Below are 15,346 nucleotides of genomic sequence, written 5' to 3'. Positions count from 1 at the left end.
ATGCTCTCTATGGAGCCTCGGTAGAAGGACACCAGCAGTCTCTCACTCAGATTGTTCTTCTTTAAAAGTCTGAGGAAATAAATTCTCTGCTGGGCCTTCTTCACCAGAGCAGTGGTATTTGCGCTCCAAGTCATGCCCTGATCGATAGTTACTCCCAAAAACCTGAATTCCGCCACCCTCTCCACCCGTTCCCCATTGATATACAAGGGCTGAATATCCGCCTTTTTTTTCCTGTAATCCACCACTAATTCCTTGGTCTTAGCCGTATTAAGAGCCAGATTGTTCTCTCCACACCAAACACAGAGCCGCTCCACCTCGTCCCGATAGGCGGACTCATCCCCTCCTGAAATGAGCCCTACCACCGTAGTGTCATCAGCAAACTTGATGATTTTGTTGCTGGAATAGATGGCTGTACAGTCATACGTATAGAGAGCATAGAGCAGGGGACTCAACACACAACCCTGTGGTGAGCCGGTGTTAAGGCTAAGGGCTGTGGACATATGTGACCCTACTCTAACCCTCTGAGAACGTTCTGACAAAAAATCCAAAACCCAGAGACAGGTGGAGTTGGAGAGTCCAATCGCCTCTAGCTTGGACACCAGTCTATGGGGGAGAATAGTGTTAAAAGCTGAGCTAAAATCCACAAACAGCAGCCTCACATAACTCCCCGGCTGCTCCAGATGGGACAGAGCAGCATGGAGAGTGGTGGTGATAGCGTCCTCTGTGGATCTATTTGCCCTGTATGCAAACTGGTAGTTGTCAAAAGTTGATGGAAGACAGGAAATAATATGACGGCGCACCAGTTTCTCAAAACACTTCATGATGATTGGAGTCAGTGCAACTGGTCTGTAGTCGTTCAAACTACTAATTGTGGATTTTTTGGGCAGAGGGACAATAGTTGACGACTTCAGGCAGGGTGGGACAATAGACTGGTGTAAGGACTTGTTGAAGATCTTAGTAAAGACCCTCGCCAGCTGATCCGCACAGCCCTTCAACACCTTTCCAGTGATGCCATCAGGTCCAGCCGCCTTCCTCGGATTCACCATCCTCAATACCTTTCTCACCTCATGCTCCTCTACCGTGAATGAGGGGCCCCTAAGGGCTGGTGGCTGTAATACCGGCGTCTCAGGTGGCTCCTTCTCGAAGCGAGCAAAGAAGAGGTTAAGCTCCTCCGCCAGCAAAGGGTCACCGTCGACAGCACCAAGGTTAGGTTTGTAGTTGGTAATGTGCTGAATCCCCTGCCACATCTGTCTTGTGTTGTTGCTCCTTAAATTATCCTCAATCCTCAGCCTATAATCCCGTTTTGCCTGTCGAATGCCCCTCTTCAAGTTTGCTCTTGCCACACTGTAAAGCTGCACCTCGCCTGACCTGAAAGCCCTGTTCCTTTCCCGCAACAGGCCCTGGACCTCTCTATTCATCCAGGGTTTCTGATTGGGATAAAACCGGATGGATTTGTTTACTGTGACAGTGTCTGTGCAGTGATTGATATAGCACAGAACTGCCGCCGTGTGCTCCTCCAGGTCTGAACGATCGAAAATATCCCAATTAGTTCTCTCAAAACATGGCACATGTTTTTTGGCACACACCTTTAATTCTCCTCAAAGAGTTACAGCTCCCAGAGTTTCACGGGAAGAGGGATTTATTGTTAAAACAATCTGGAAAATGTAGGTCTTTGAGAAGCATAAGGTAAAGGTAAAGGGACCCCTGACCATTAGGTCAAATTGTGACCGACTCTGGGGTTGCGGCACTCATCTTGCTTTATTGGCCAAGGGAGCCGGCGTACAGCTTCCGGGTCATGTGGCCAGCATGACTAAGCCACTTCTGGCGAACCAGAGCAGCGCACGGAAACGCCGTTTACCTTCCCGCCGGAGCGGTACCTATTTATCTACTTGCACTTTGAGGTGCTTTTGAACTGCTAGGTTGGCAGGAGCAGGGACCGAGCAATGGGAGCTCACTCCGTTGTGGGGATTCAAATTGCCGACCTTCTGATCGGCAAGTCCTAGGCTCTGTGGTTTAACCCACAGTGCCACATAGGGGTCTCTTAACAAGTCTCAGCATGCTTAACAAACTACACTTCCCAGGATTCTTTGGAGGAAGCCAGGATGGTTTAAAGTGTTGATTCTGCTTTAAATGAATAGTGCAAATGGATTATCAGTTGGTTGCCATCCTAAGACATGTTGGCAGTTGTGGAGGGAGGACAGCAATTTGTACCCTGCATAGCTGCTTGCCCATCCCATGACTAGCAGTTGCAGAAATTGTAATAAATTATGGGAAATGGTGGGTGTTTGCTTAATATGGAACACTGCCTCTACTCTCCCATTCTAATCCACAGTGACTACCTAGAAATACAGCCGTTGAGTTCCCCCCCCCATATATATCAAAGGAAACCCAAAACAGAATGATGGCAGCATTATGATGATTGCTGGGAAATATGGTGGACTGGAAGCCTTCTATAATTATCTCAAGGAACGTTTGCCATGAAAGACAAAACTGACTGTCTCAGCAAATCTTGTGGCTAATTTAACCATGGTGGTAAAACTGTCAGTGGTACCCTTTGCTCAGTAATTGACTGGTGCTAAGGAGCATTATGACCTTTGAAAATGTCAGACTCTGAGATGAACCTGGTGTGAAACATCTCCCACCCCTCCCAAGCACGGAGATCCCTGTACAAGTTGGAAATTGTTTTGACACTTGTACAATTACTGACTGACACCAAACCCATTTTGCCTTTTGTTTGCCTGTGGGGATACTCTACTGTGGAAAGCTGTAGGTGACAACGAGTTTAGGAGACTTACTTTATTTGTAGATGGATATCGTTTTGTTCCTTTTATATTTCTTTAAGAACTTCAGGCAAAAGGGTAATGTCTAAAGAGGACTCTGAGGACTGAACACATTGTAGCTTAAAGGGCTACATTATATTATGGGATGACCATATTCCATTCATTATGTGGCATCTGTATGATGTAATGAGATAAACATCCTCTTTTTATGCTACTCCACTTCAGCTTCTGGTCGCCGGCTCAGAAAAAAATCTGACTTTAAAGATACAATATAATATCTGTGCCATCTCCTCTGGAGAAGACCATCTATGTAGCTTGCTCTAGCCATTTCCTTCTCTTTGCCTTTAAAAATCGACTCTACCACTTTAACCTTGTCCTTTCCAAATCACATCAACTCGCCACCCACAACTTCCTACTGAGGAGCAATCACCATTGGGACTACTGCAAGGGAAGAGAGAATGTTTAACCATTTTGCTCTCTGTCCTATATTTCTGATGAACATTGTCCAACACACACACACACAGCTGGGGAAAGGAAGGTTTTCCTTCTCAAGTACAGGATGCCATTCAGATTTCAGAGGTTTGGAAGCAGTTGTTACTCTGCTTGCAGTGACTGGGTGCTGCTAAATCACCCATATCAACCTGAAGGCACCCTACGTTAGACTTCAGGTCTTCAGCTTCTGGGTTCATATATTTCTTTCATTTCCTCCAAAACATTACACAGCAGAACACATTAGTGTCATGACATTCTCTCTTCCAGCACCCTCACTTCTGCCTCTGGTATTATGATGATACCAGTGCCGTCATTGTGATGCGAGCAATGACCTCACAAGAGACCAGGCTTTGTGGAGGGCTCTGACTGACTGCAATGAGAAAAGCACACTCTGATGTTGCTTCAGCCACAACCAACCTTGGACTGAGCCTTAAACAGGGGCAGCATTTCTGTCTCACTTGTTAACTCAACCTTTACGGCCTCTTCAAGTTACAGGGGACAGGCCCATTTTAGCAGTCTTTTACTCTGAGGGAGCAGGGCAGACGCCGGTTGTACTGCAGCTTTTGTGATGTGGTCCTTGGAGCCAGGAATGACCATGTAACATGTTTGGGCTGCAGGCACACTGCAACTGTGGGCTCATTTTGTGGGTGTTCTTCTGGGGCCTGTTCAGCCTACAATAACCCTTCTGATTCTATGAATCCTCATCGCCTGAAGAAGAGGAATCAGATCAAAGAAACATCACAACAGGTGTGGACAATATGGAACACCCTGAACAATATGGAGGTACAAACAAGAGTCAAGTTTTAATAGGTGTTAAAGGCGAAGGAGGGGTGTGGTTGCCATTTCCAGCAGTAACCATGCATTTGCCTCGACAGCTAGTTTTACCCTAACAGATAAAAAGAAATTCATACCCTCCAACATTTCTCCAATGAAAATAGGAATGATTCCATCATCATCATCATCATCATCAGTTTAGTATTTATACCCCACCCGCCTGACTGGGTTGCCCCAGCCACTCTGGATAGCTTCCAGCATATAAAAAAACAACAACATAATAATAAAACATTAAACATTAAAAAAACTTCCCTATACAAACAAGACTTCCTTCAGATGTCTTCTAAAGGTTGTATAGTTACTTATCTCCTTGGCTCGGGGGTCTCTTAACTCCATACCCTAAAACATTTCTCTGACAAAAATAGGGACTTCCTAAGGAAAAATGGGGCATTCTGGGATTAAAACAGAAACCAAGGTGGCTTCTGTAAATCTAGGACTAATCCTGGGAAATAGGGACACCTGGAAGGTCTGGAATTTCAGAGCACAGGGATGGCAAGCTATGCTGTGAAGCCTAACTGAAAAAGGGCGGGGGAAGGGAGGGGAGGCAGGCGAGACTATAATTTAAGGATGTGAATGGAATGAAGATGGTCCCATGGTGCTTCATGAAAAGGAAAGCAAGGATGTGTGTGCCTAATGACCTAAGCCCACTCATTAGGATTATGGTTGTGGATAAGCACAGCAGGCCTTATCATTAAATCTACTGCCATCGTTTCCCAAAATACTTAAATTCATTGCAGAAGGGTTATAAAGTACTTCTAAGTGGCTCTTAAAAAACACGCATGCACATACACGCGCACAGACACATGGAATCACTTTCTTTTTTCTCTTTAATCCAAAAACAGAAAGCAGCGTAAGTCATTGAATTTACCAAGTGCATTATCTGAAGAGCCATTTCTCTATATTTTCATGTATATATGCATGTCTTTTGTTCAATAATGAAACAAACAGGTTTCATTTTTGCCTTTCCTTTTCCCCTGTCAGGATCTGAATGCGAGAGTTACATCCCTCATTAATGACTCATCCCAGCTAATCTCTATTCTATTCATAGCTTCACACTGTCTTCTTGCCACAGCTTCCCTTGCTGAACCTATTGTTTCAAATAGGGGGAAAGGCTGTTCTGAGCTCCTGTGGTGTGAGGACATTAGAGTGCCTTGACTCCCCCCTCCCATCTTACCCGCAATCATACCCTTCAAAAACATCAGAAGAAATTGAAGTTGGGAGAAATTGGAGGCATTTAAGCCAAAGCTGGACGGCCATCTGTCAGGAATCCTACATTACAGATCTCGCGTTGAGCAAGGATTTGGACAGTATGCCTTTTAAGGATGCGTCTAACTCTGTAACTCTACAGTTCAAGTTAGGGGAAAATGTGCCGTAAACAAGCTTGCAAAAGATATATCAGATTCAAGGAAATGTTGTTTTGAAGCTGGTGTGATTATCTGACTCAGCATGCTAGCCACATCATATTGCTCCCCAAAACTGTGCTCTAAACATTGGTCTCCTATTTTCAACAACACACACATCTTGGAGATAAATGTATAGAAAGTTAAAAGGCTTAGAAAATAGTTGAACTTCATGTACCCCTAAAACCTGGGTTAGGAAGGCACATATTCCAAAAGACAGTAGAGAATCCATTAAATTAAACATTAAATGAAATATAGAATCATAGAATCTTAGAGTCCACCACCTATCGTGGGAGTCTGCTCCACTGCCAAACAGCTCTTAGTGTCAGAAAGTTTTTTCCGAACATTTAGTCAGAACCTCCTAACTTGAAGCCATTGGTTCAAATCCTACCCTCCAGAGTCCTCAAGTCCTACCTCTCCGGGAGAAAACAAGCATGCTCCCTCTTCCACGTGACAGTCCTTGAGATATTTGAAGATGGCTATCATATCACCTCTTGGTCTTCTCTGTTCCAAACTAAACTTACCCAGCTCTTTCAAGCAATCCTTGTAAGGCTTAGTTTACCTTAATCACAGACCCTTAATCATCTTGGCCACCCTCATCTGCACATATTCCAGCTTGTCAACACCCTTCTTAAATTGTAGTGCCCAGAATTGGACAATGTATTCCAAGTGTGGTCTGATCAAGGCAGAATAGGGTGGTACTATTACTTCCCTTGATCTGGACACTATACGTATGTTGATGCAGCCTAGAAAAGCATTAGCTATATACTTACTACTGCTGCTGCTTCAACAATATGCAAAGTAAAACATATTAGCATAAAATAAGTGAATGCAGCAGGAAAACCAGCACCAGACCATAAAAGGACAGATCCCAGGTAAGCTGAAAGAGGTCCGCCAACATAGGAGTGGCAACACCAGATGACACATTGTCCAGGTTTCAAACAAATATGGCAGCAGCCCTAGCTATATGCCTTTGTATCAGTAAAAGTTGCCCGTATCTCTCGTACTCTTGGGTAACCTTCTTCTCCTTAAAATAGGAGTGGGTAACTTTTGGCTCTCAATATGTTGTTGGGCTGCAACTCCTTCCTGGCAGAGGGGAAATGAGTTTTTAAAATAGTAGTCTACTCCAGGTTGCCAGGTCACGTGACTGAGCCAGCCTAAGCCCCCATCCCTCAAGTCTTGCCTCCAGAATGCCTCTTTTGTGGGGCTTATGCTAGCCTCATCTCATCCAGCTGAGCTGGAATGAGCAAGTTACGCTGGTGTATCTTCAGTTGAGCTGGGTTTGAGGACTTAATGCTGGCTGAAATTAAGTTTTGTTGCATCCTAAGCTGCTCATCTCATTCAGTCTTGCCCCTAAGTCTATATTTTAAGAGGCTTCTTTGTTGGCCTGGTTGATCTGACCATAGTTTTCTTCTTTAGCAGGCCAGGGGCATATAGACTGACTCCTACTACATGTGGGCTTCCAGCAGGTTTCTGGCTGGGAACAGGAGGGTGGACTTGATGGGCCTTCAGTCCAATCTAGCAGGACTGCTCTTATGTTCCTAAATCCCTAATTGTCACACCTCAGTTTCTCAGATCAGGGCCCACTGCAAACCACCTCTTTGGAATATTCGGCCTTGCATAAGTATTAGTTGTTGTTTCTACAGGATTATGTTTCTACATAGGACATGAACCTAAAGATAGACTTCCTGGCCATGGTTCAAGCACTCCTCAGGACTGTCACTATGGCACAGCAAGCCTGAAAGAAAAAGCTTGGCAGGAACAGAAGCTACACAAAGTATCTGCTTGTAAGTATTTAAAGTGCAATCAGTGTTGGTGTCCATCATGAACCAATTAGATATTATCATCCTTGCTTCTTTACCACCATAGTCTACGAAGCTCCCTTCCCACTTCTTGGTGAAATGCTTGATGTTCCTTGTATGTTATGCCAGACTAACTATAGTGGGCTGACTTAACTATAGTTTGTTAAGGGTGCTGGGAATTATAGCTCTGTGAGGGGTAAACTACAATTTCCGAGATTCTTTGGGGTAAGCAAATGTGCTTGAAATGTATGGTATATGTGCTGCCTGTCTGGGGCTGAGTTGCAGGAGTTTTCATTTTAGTTGTGGCACTGAAACAGAACTTCCCACAAATTCCAAATTTTGGCTATGATTTGGAAGATTGCCATCTGATTTTAAAGTTGTTTTAAGAAAATCCAAAATCCAGCCTGAGGAATCTAGTTCTTAGTTCTTACAAAACATGAGACACAGTCTCTCTTGTTTGTTTAGATCAAGAGTAGTCAACCTTTTTATACCTAACGCCCACTAATGCATCTTCCTTGATGGTAAAATTTCCCTACCACTCACCAGTGCTTGATGGAAGGATGATTCAGCTTGTGCCGTAGAACACCCTACTGCCCACCTAGAATCCTGACATGCCCCCTAGTGGGTTGTAGGGACCAGGTTGACAACCCCTGGTTTAGATTCTCTCTCACACACCCCAACCTCTGAAAATCCTGGTTTGTAGCCAACTAAATTTTACTCAGAGTAGATCCACTGAAATTTATTAGTGGATCAAAGTTAGTCTACTCTGAATATGACTAGGCTTGCATATTGGTCAATGTGAGAAACAACATAAATAAATTCAGTCGACTTTAACAGTTGAATGTTTGGGCTCATGGAATATTAATTTCTTAAGGAAGAGAAGCAAACTACTCTTCTTCTTCTTCTTCTTCTTCTTCTTCTTCTTCTTCTTCTTCTTCTTCTTCTTCTATTGCCACTTGGTGCAGGAACATTCCACAGCAGCAGACTTCCTTTATTTCTCATCCAGTCCCTGTGAGAGCAATCTAAAATCTGTTTCCAGTGGTTGACTTGCAATATGAGTGAAGGCGAAGAGATGGCAGCCCTGGAAGTGAATACATATTAATAAAGCTGACAATCTCGCATGAATTTCCAAACTGACTAGAAACATTTCTTTCTTTATCTTGGGAAGAAAGAAAATACTGAAATTACCTATACAAATCCCAGGGAAGTCTTAATGAACACATAAGAACAGCAGGCCAAGAACTATAATAATGGGCTGAATTTTAGTCCCTCACTGGGATTCCATCAATGCTTATTAAGCACCTGTGAGAGGCAAAGAGAAAGAGAGAGATCTTAGCACTGTACGCTGTGTCAAGAATTTCGAGAGTTTAATTAGAATGGTAGAATTGTAGAGTTGGAAGGAATCCTGAGGGTCATCCAGTCCAACCCCATGTAATGCAGGAATCTCAACTGAAGCATCTGTGGCAGATGACCACTCAACATTTGCTTGAAAACCTCCAATGAGGGAGAGTCCACCACCTCTCATGAGAGTTTATTCCATTGTTGGCAATTCCCTCTAATAGGGTCTATCACCTCACAAGAGAAGAAGAAGAGTTTGGATTTGATATCCTGCTTTATCACTACCTGAAGGAGTCTCCAAGCGGCTAACATTCTCCTTTCCCTTCCTCCCCCACAACAAACACTCTGTGAGTTGAGTGGGGCTGAGAGACTTCAGAGAAGTGTGACTAGCCCAAGGTCACCCAGCAGCTGCATGTGGAGGAGTGGAGATGCGAACCCGGTTCCCCAGATTACAAGTCTGCCGCTCTTAACCACTACACCACACTGGCAGGATTCCCCCCCCCAAAAAAAAAATAAGGTAGTGGCTTCTGCATACTCACGGAGCAAGTTTATAAATGAAAATCAAAAGTGAGGAAGTGGGGGAACCTTTTGAAACAGCCTGACAATGATCTGAGCTTCCAAGAGGTATGGAATAGTATGTTTTTGTGGGATTTAAAGCTGCAGCCAAGTACAACATTCCTACAATGGACATGTTAGGGGATATTTTGTACCACTCAGGGGAAGACTTCCTGTTTCCTCCTGAGCTGGGAAAGACTTCCACTACATGTGACTTGAAGAGGGTGTGGTCTGTTGTACTCGCATGGAGGAGCACATGGCCTCCATGTTCTAATCAGTGTGTATTCTCCATTTTGTGTTCCTAAGAGTTAGGAGAAGTGACTGCTGAGTCACAGTCACTTGAGACTATTTCCCTTATGGGGCAGTTCATGTAGATATATAGATATGTAACCTAAGCCTGCCTTCAGGGATCTATCTATGAACCTGAATGAATCTGTGAGTAAACTTATTTTATTTTAATTTTAATCAGATTCTCATGTCTATTCTTTTTAAGAGGGATTAGAAGGCATCTTACCAGAAATCTTAAGTAGTGAGGCTCAGACGAGCCAGCAACAAGCTAACTGCTGTGTAATTTAAAAAGGGGGATGTTTGTAACTCTGCTAGGATATGGAACTTGCTAGCACAAGTTAGGAAGGATATGATTAAATAATATATCCTCTCCTACCTCCCTAATCATCCCCACAGTTTCCAGTTAGGAAAGGTGGGGTGGGATGGGGAGAATGAAAGAGCCCACTGAACAAGGGGAGAAATCCTGAAGTAAGATCCGCTGGGCTGAGTGGGTTTGGGATCCAGCAGATCTCTGGCTGAGTAGGGAGGTTTCTGGCATGGGTGGACTATGTTGCCAAAATTCACCACCCTCAGATCATTCAGAGATACACTAGTGTTATTTCCCTCATCCTGTCTCAGGCTGGACCCAGCCAGCTGAGCCCATCCCAGTCGTTCTTGAAGAAGAAGAAGAAGAAGAAGAAGAAGAAGAAGAAGAAGAAGACGAAGAAGAAGAGGAAGAAGAAGAATAGTTTGGACTTGATATCCCACCTTTCACTCCTCTTAAGGAGTCTCAAAGCGGCTAACAATCTCCTTTCCCTTTCTCCCCCACAACAAACACTCTGTGAGGTGAGTGAGGCTGAGAGACTTCAGAGAAGTGTGACTAGTCCAAGGTCACCCAGCAGCTGCATGTGGAGGAGCAGGGAAGTGAACCCAGTTCACCAGATTACGAGTCCATCGCTCTTAACCACTACACCACGCTGGCTTTCTTGAGTCAGTGTAAACTTTGAAAAGGGGGTGCAGCAGTTGGACCAGAGGGGGCTTCTTGGGTTTTCGGCCTCAGCCACCAAACTACCTTGACCAGCTTTAAGAATTATGCACCTTAACTTGTGGGGAAAGAGCAACAAAAATGTCCTAAGTAGCAAAATGTCTTGGGCCAGCCTTCCTGAAGCAGCTTTTATCTGCAGAGCCGATAAAGTGTGTCCTCCCTAAAAGAGGGCATGTGATGCGGTGAGACCTGAAGACTGACCTTCTTGTTGTGGGTGGGTATATTGGACAGCCACAACACCCAAATAGTGGGTCCCTTGTTGCTGGGTTTAATCTGGCCAATGGAGTGCTGTCTCAACGGATTGAGGGACCTATAAATACCTATAAATACCAGAGCTTCCTCTTTTGGTTCGTGCATCGAAACACCCGCCCACCTCTCCCTATGTTTAGGGCTGTGTGACCTCTCCCTCCATAATCAAAGACTTTCCAAAGACAAAAGGGTAAATGAAGCAGGAACCCTTCTTTACCAATTGGTACTACGTCTAAACTTAGTGATTCTAAACGGGAACTGCCCGCCTGACGTACCGGGTGAGTTTACACACATAAGCTCCTCTGCAAACAGTGTCCTGGATTATATGTTAGTATCTCATGACATATTCCCCAAATTTTCCCACTTTAAAGTTGAAAATATTCATCTGAGCGATCACCTACCGTTGGTCGCCACAATGACTATAGACTGGACCCCAGATGGAGATAGACACCCAACACATTTGATTACGAACTCAGCATTGCAAGTCAAAAGTATAAAATGGTCTGAACTACAGGCCCAAAAATACTCAGCATATTTCCAACAACGACTAAAACAAGCATACTCAGGCTTAATCGAGGATTATTACGATCATGATCAAACTCTAAGACTATTCTCGAACCTGTCGGAAGATCTAACGTCTTTTTTCTCTGTCCCGACGCATAAAATAAATCGAACACAAAGGAAGATAGGTGCACTGTGGTTCAATAGTGCTTGTAAACAGGCTAGACAACTTCTTGGTAACATATACAAAGAGTATAAAGCCTCCGGGGCAACGGTCCTGCCAAAAGAATATTTCCAAGCAAAATCGGCCTACAAGCAAATTCAAAAGGGAGCCAGACAGGAATGGCAAGCGAATCAATGGCGGGCAATCATAGAAGCCTCATCATCACGGAACTCCAGACAATTTTGGCTCCTGGTAAATAAAAGAACTAAAAGATACCCTTTAACTATTATCCCTGCCCCGGTTTGGGAATCTTACTTAAAAAACTACTTTGCCACAACTGACTGTACTGTTAACACAAGAGATGAATCTCAAGATCAGCTTCCCCTCTGGCCCCCCACCGATCCGGAAGACATCCATGACTTGATCGTTAAACTTAAAACAGGGAAAGCGCCTGGACCAGACCTGATCCCGGCAGAAGCTATAAAATACCACGCGGACTGGTGGGCCAAAGCCCTGGCAACCATCTTCGATGCCGTTAACAACTCTGGAATGATCCCGGAAGTATGGAAGGACGCTGTTATCGTTCCAATCCACAAAAAGGGCTCACCAGATGACCCGGGGAATTACAGAAATATCAGTCTGCTCTCAATAGTGGGGAAACTATATGCCCGCTTCCTGTTAAACAGACTTATTCAATGGGCCGAAGAGAAAAAATTAATTGGGCCCGAACAAGCTGGATTCCGCCCAAAACAGTCAACAATAAATCATATTCTAATTTTACAGCATCTTGCCTGGAAATATTCCACCCCAAAGGGTGGCCAACTCTGTGTGGCATTCATTGACCTAAAGGCAGCATTCGATAGTATCTCCAGGAGCATCCTCTGGGAAAAACTCACCCGCTGGGGCATCGACAGAAGGCTTCTCTGGCTAATAATCAAACTCCATGAGAACTCAGCGGCTAGAGTGAGACTCACCCCGGAGGGTGATCTCACCAATTCAATTCCCATTAACAGAGGTGTCCGACAGGGTCGTATATTGGCTCCATTCCTGTTTAATTTGTTCATAAGCGACATGAGGACTCCCCTAATAGAGGCTCAAGAAAGGATTCATGCACCCCGCCTAGCACTTTATCGCTGCCCTTTGTTACTATATGCGGATGACGCTGTCATCCTTTCTTTTTCTAGAGTAGGTCTTATGAGGGCCTTAAAATTTTTTGGATCATATTGTAATGCAAATTCCCTTACAATCAATTATGAGAAATCTAAAATTCTAATTTTCTCAAAGAGCCGGAAACTCCATAATTGGAGAATTGATGGGAGAGTCATCGAACAAGTCTATAGATTCCAATACTTGGGAGTTTGGTTACAACATAACCTTAGATGGAAGGCCCATGTAGCCTATGTTACAAATAGAGCCAAAGCTATCTCCTTGGCGATCTTGCGATTTTTCTTCACCGATGGGGCCCTTCATATCCCATCGGCGTTGAAAGTCTTCAAGGCCAAGGTGATTCCGACAATTGCTTATGCCATCTCAATTTGGGGGACTTTTGTCAACTTATCCCACCTAGAGGTTATTCAAAATCAGTTTTTAAGAGGGATATTGAAACTGCCCAACTGTGTAAGTAATACAGCGCTACGCATGGAACTTAATATTGTATCCCTGGAAAACGCTCTGTGGAAGCACATACTTTGTCACTGGTTATCTCTATGGCACAATCTCCCAAACTTGTACTTGATACAATGCATGTGGAGAGATGATTTCCAGAGCCCATGGGTAAAAAATTTACAACTGAAAATTACGGCAATGGGAATCTCCCCATCCAAATTACTAGAGCAGGATATAGTTCCAGCTAAAAGAACAGTAACCTGTAAACTAGAGGAGATGGACTTGCAGCAGAAAATGGTCTTGGGCAATGGTACCTGCTCACCTCTAAACCTTGGTTTATTACCCCTCTTAAGGCTCCCAAACTATTTGAATTCCTTAACTTCTTCGGCTCATAGATATGCTTTTGTAAAGGCAAGATTCAACACCTTCCCATCGAACGTGCTGAGAAATAGATTCTCCAATGGACAGATATCGCTCTTATGTGATTGTAATTGTGGGGCACCGGAATCGTTGCATCACATAATTTTTGATTGTGCATTTCATTCATCGGCCAGGAGCAAGTTTCTTGCTCAATATCTAAAGGGAATTGCCGATGATACAAATGAAGCCAAACTGAGATATCTACTAAATGATGATGACCCCTTAAGATCACTCATGGTTGCCAGATTTTTGATCAGCGTTCTATCCCTAAAGAAGAGAAACGGACTCCTGTGCGGCTCGGATAATCCCTCTAAACTATGATCTATGTTTTAGGATGTAATTAGGTGATATCACCATTGATGTCTTCTACTAATTTATGAGTAGAGGGCGATGTTCATGTTACAAATTTAGTGTAATGTATGATGTTGGTCTTTTGTTTTATTTTGCTTTGGTGCTTGTCTGTTTTTTGTAAGTTTTGGCGGTTTTAAAATTGGAGTTTTAAGTACATTATGTTGGTATGGGAAACTGTTGTGTGATGGGCCAATGGCCGTAATAAAGTTCAATACAATACAATGCTGTGTGCTTGATCGTACTATGCCATCGTGTGTCATCTGTCATTGGGACAGGGGCACGGCAAGAATTTTACCCACTTGGCTGATTGACTGTTGCCATTTGGGTTTCGCCTGCCGCGTAGCAAATCTTCACAACATGTAAGGTTGCGGATAGGCACTGGTTCAGGTGATAGGGATGGGAGAATGGTCTCGCCATCCCTATGTGCAGGGTATTCCGTTAAAGGAATCCAGGGACTCAACTTGGTTTGGTCAACTCCCAAGAGGGGGTTGTGCCCATGCCTGAGTCCAGGGGAGCATCCAGGGAGTGGACATAGCCTGTACCTGGGCTTTCTACCTAACTCAGGTGTTCGCCCTTGGCTGACCTATGAAAGAGCTCTGGGTCAGCGCTACCTGCAAGGGTGCAGGGAGCTAGTCGAATCAGAGCCTATGCAACCATTCACTTTCTGTAATCAATAAAGTTGTGGCCTAAATCCTGCCCAAAACCCAACTAAAATTTGAGTCAAATGTGTTTTTATTGAGGGGGAGATCTCTGGGTCTGAACACGCAAAGACAGCTGTGTGAAAGAGGGTCTTATGAAAAACCCCATCAAAAGAAGAATGGATAATGAAATTGATGGACTATGCAGAAATGGCGAAGCTGACCGGGAAAATCACGCACCGAGAGGACAATAAATTTAGTAAAGAATGGCATAACTTTATAGAGTACATCAAAGATCACTGTAAACAATTAAAAACGTTAGCAGGGTTGACATAGCACTTGTAATTTATAACGACAAAGGAGAAAAATGGAAATGTAATAATTTAGGTAAATGCAATTAGATACAGAAAAAGGAAGGAAATTTTTGGAAGCCAAATATTATGGTATTAATGTAAACAAGTGTGTGTGTGCAGAAAATTGTTTTCGTTTTGAAATTTTGATTTAAAAAATAATAATAATAAAGAGGGGGGTGTCCTGCAACTTCAAATTGCAGATATGACAGCTTGGTTGTTTTTAAACTGGCTGGGATGGGCAGCTATGTGGAAGTCCAAGAAGAAGAAAACCTAAAACTATATGGAGTATGTGGGAGATCTTCTTTCTGTGTCATTCACTGCATGTATGTTACAAGCGTATATCCAGAACATGGGGGGAAACACCATGCAGTTAAAAGGAGAACTGCATTGCAAATGGTACATTTTTTTAGTAACCACTTTTCTATACTCCGTGGATACAGAATGTTGGAATGTGGCCACAGAACCTAAATGTTTCAGCATTGTTAATTTATCAAAATGTGAAGCCTCTGCTTGTGAAATCCTAAGGGGAGAAACATTTCCTGAAATCCTCTAC

General features: G+C 43.7%; 2 long non-coding RNA genes across 4 annotated transcripts in view; one reads left to right on the top strand and one right to left on the bottom strand.

The window, feature by feature from the left end:
* Positions 1 to 3,615: 3,615 nt before the first annotated feature.
* Positions 3,616 to 8,433, top strand: LOC310767194. The gene is made up of 3 exons (XR_014550707.1): positions 3,616 to 4,055; positions 7,171 to 7,293; positions 8,274 to 8,433. It is a non-coding gene; the product is annotated as an uncharacterized lncRNA (long non-coding RNA).
* Positions 8,002 to 15,346, bottom strand: part of LOC310767185 — a 29,328-nt gene continuing 21,983 nt past the window's right edge. For 2 of the 3 annotated variants that reach the window (XR_014550676.1, XR_014550677.1), the window contains exons 4-5: positions 8,497 to 8,610; positions 8,002 to 8,389 (exon numbers count right to left, since the gene is read on the bottom strand). This is a non-coding gene — a long non-coding RNA (uncharacterized lncRNA). The remainder of the gene's footprint in view (positions 8,390 to 8,496; positions 8,611 to 15,346) is intronic. The other variant, XR_014550678.1, reaches the window with a different exon arrangement.

The sequence above is a fragment of the Podarcis filfolensis genome (genome assembly GCF_964270895.1).
Source record: "Podarcis filfolensis genome assembly, chromosome: 7".
Lineage (NCBI taxonomy): Eukaryota > Metazoa > Chordata > Lepidosauria > Squamata > Lacertidae > Podarcis > Podarcis filfolensis.
Note: the sequence above shows the minus strand (reverse complement) of the source record. Positions and strands in the feature narration are given on the sequence as shown.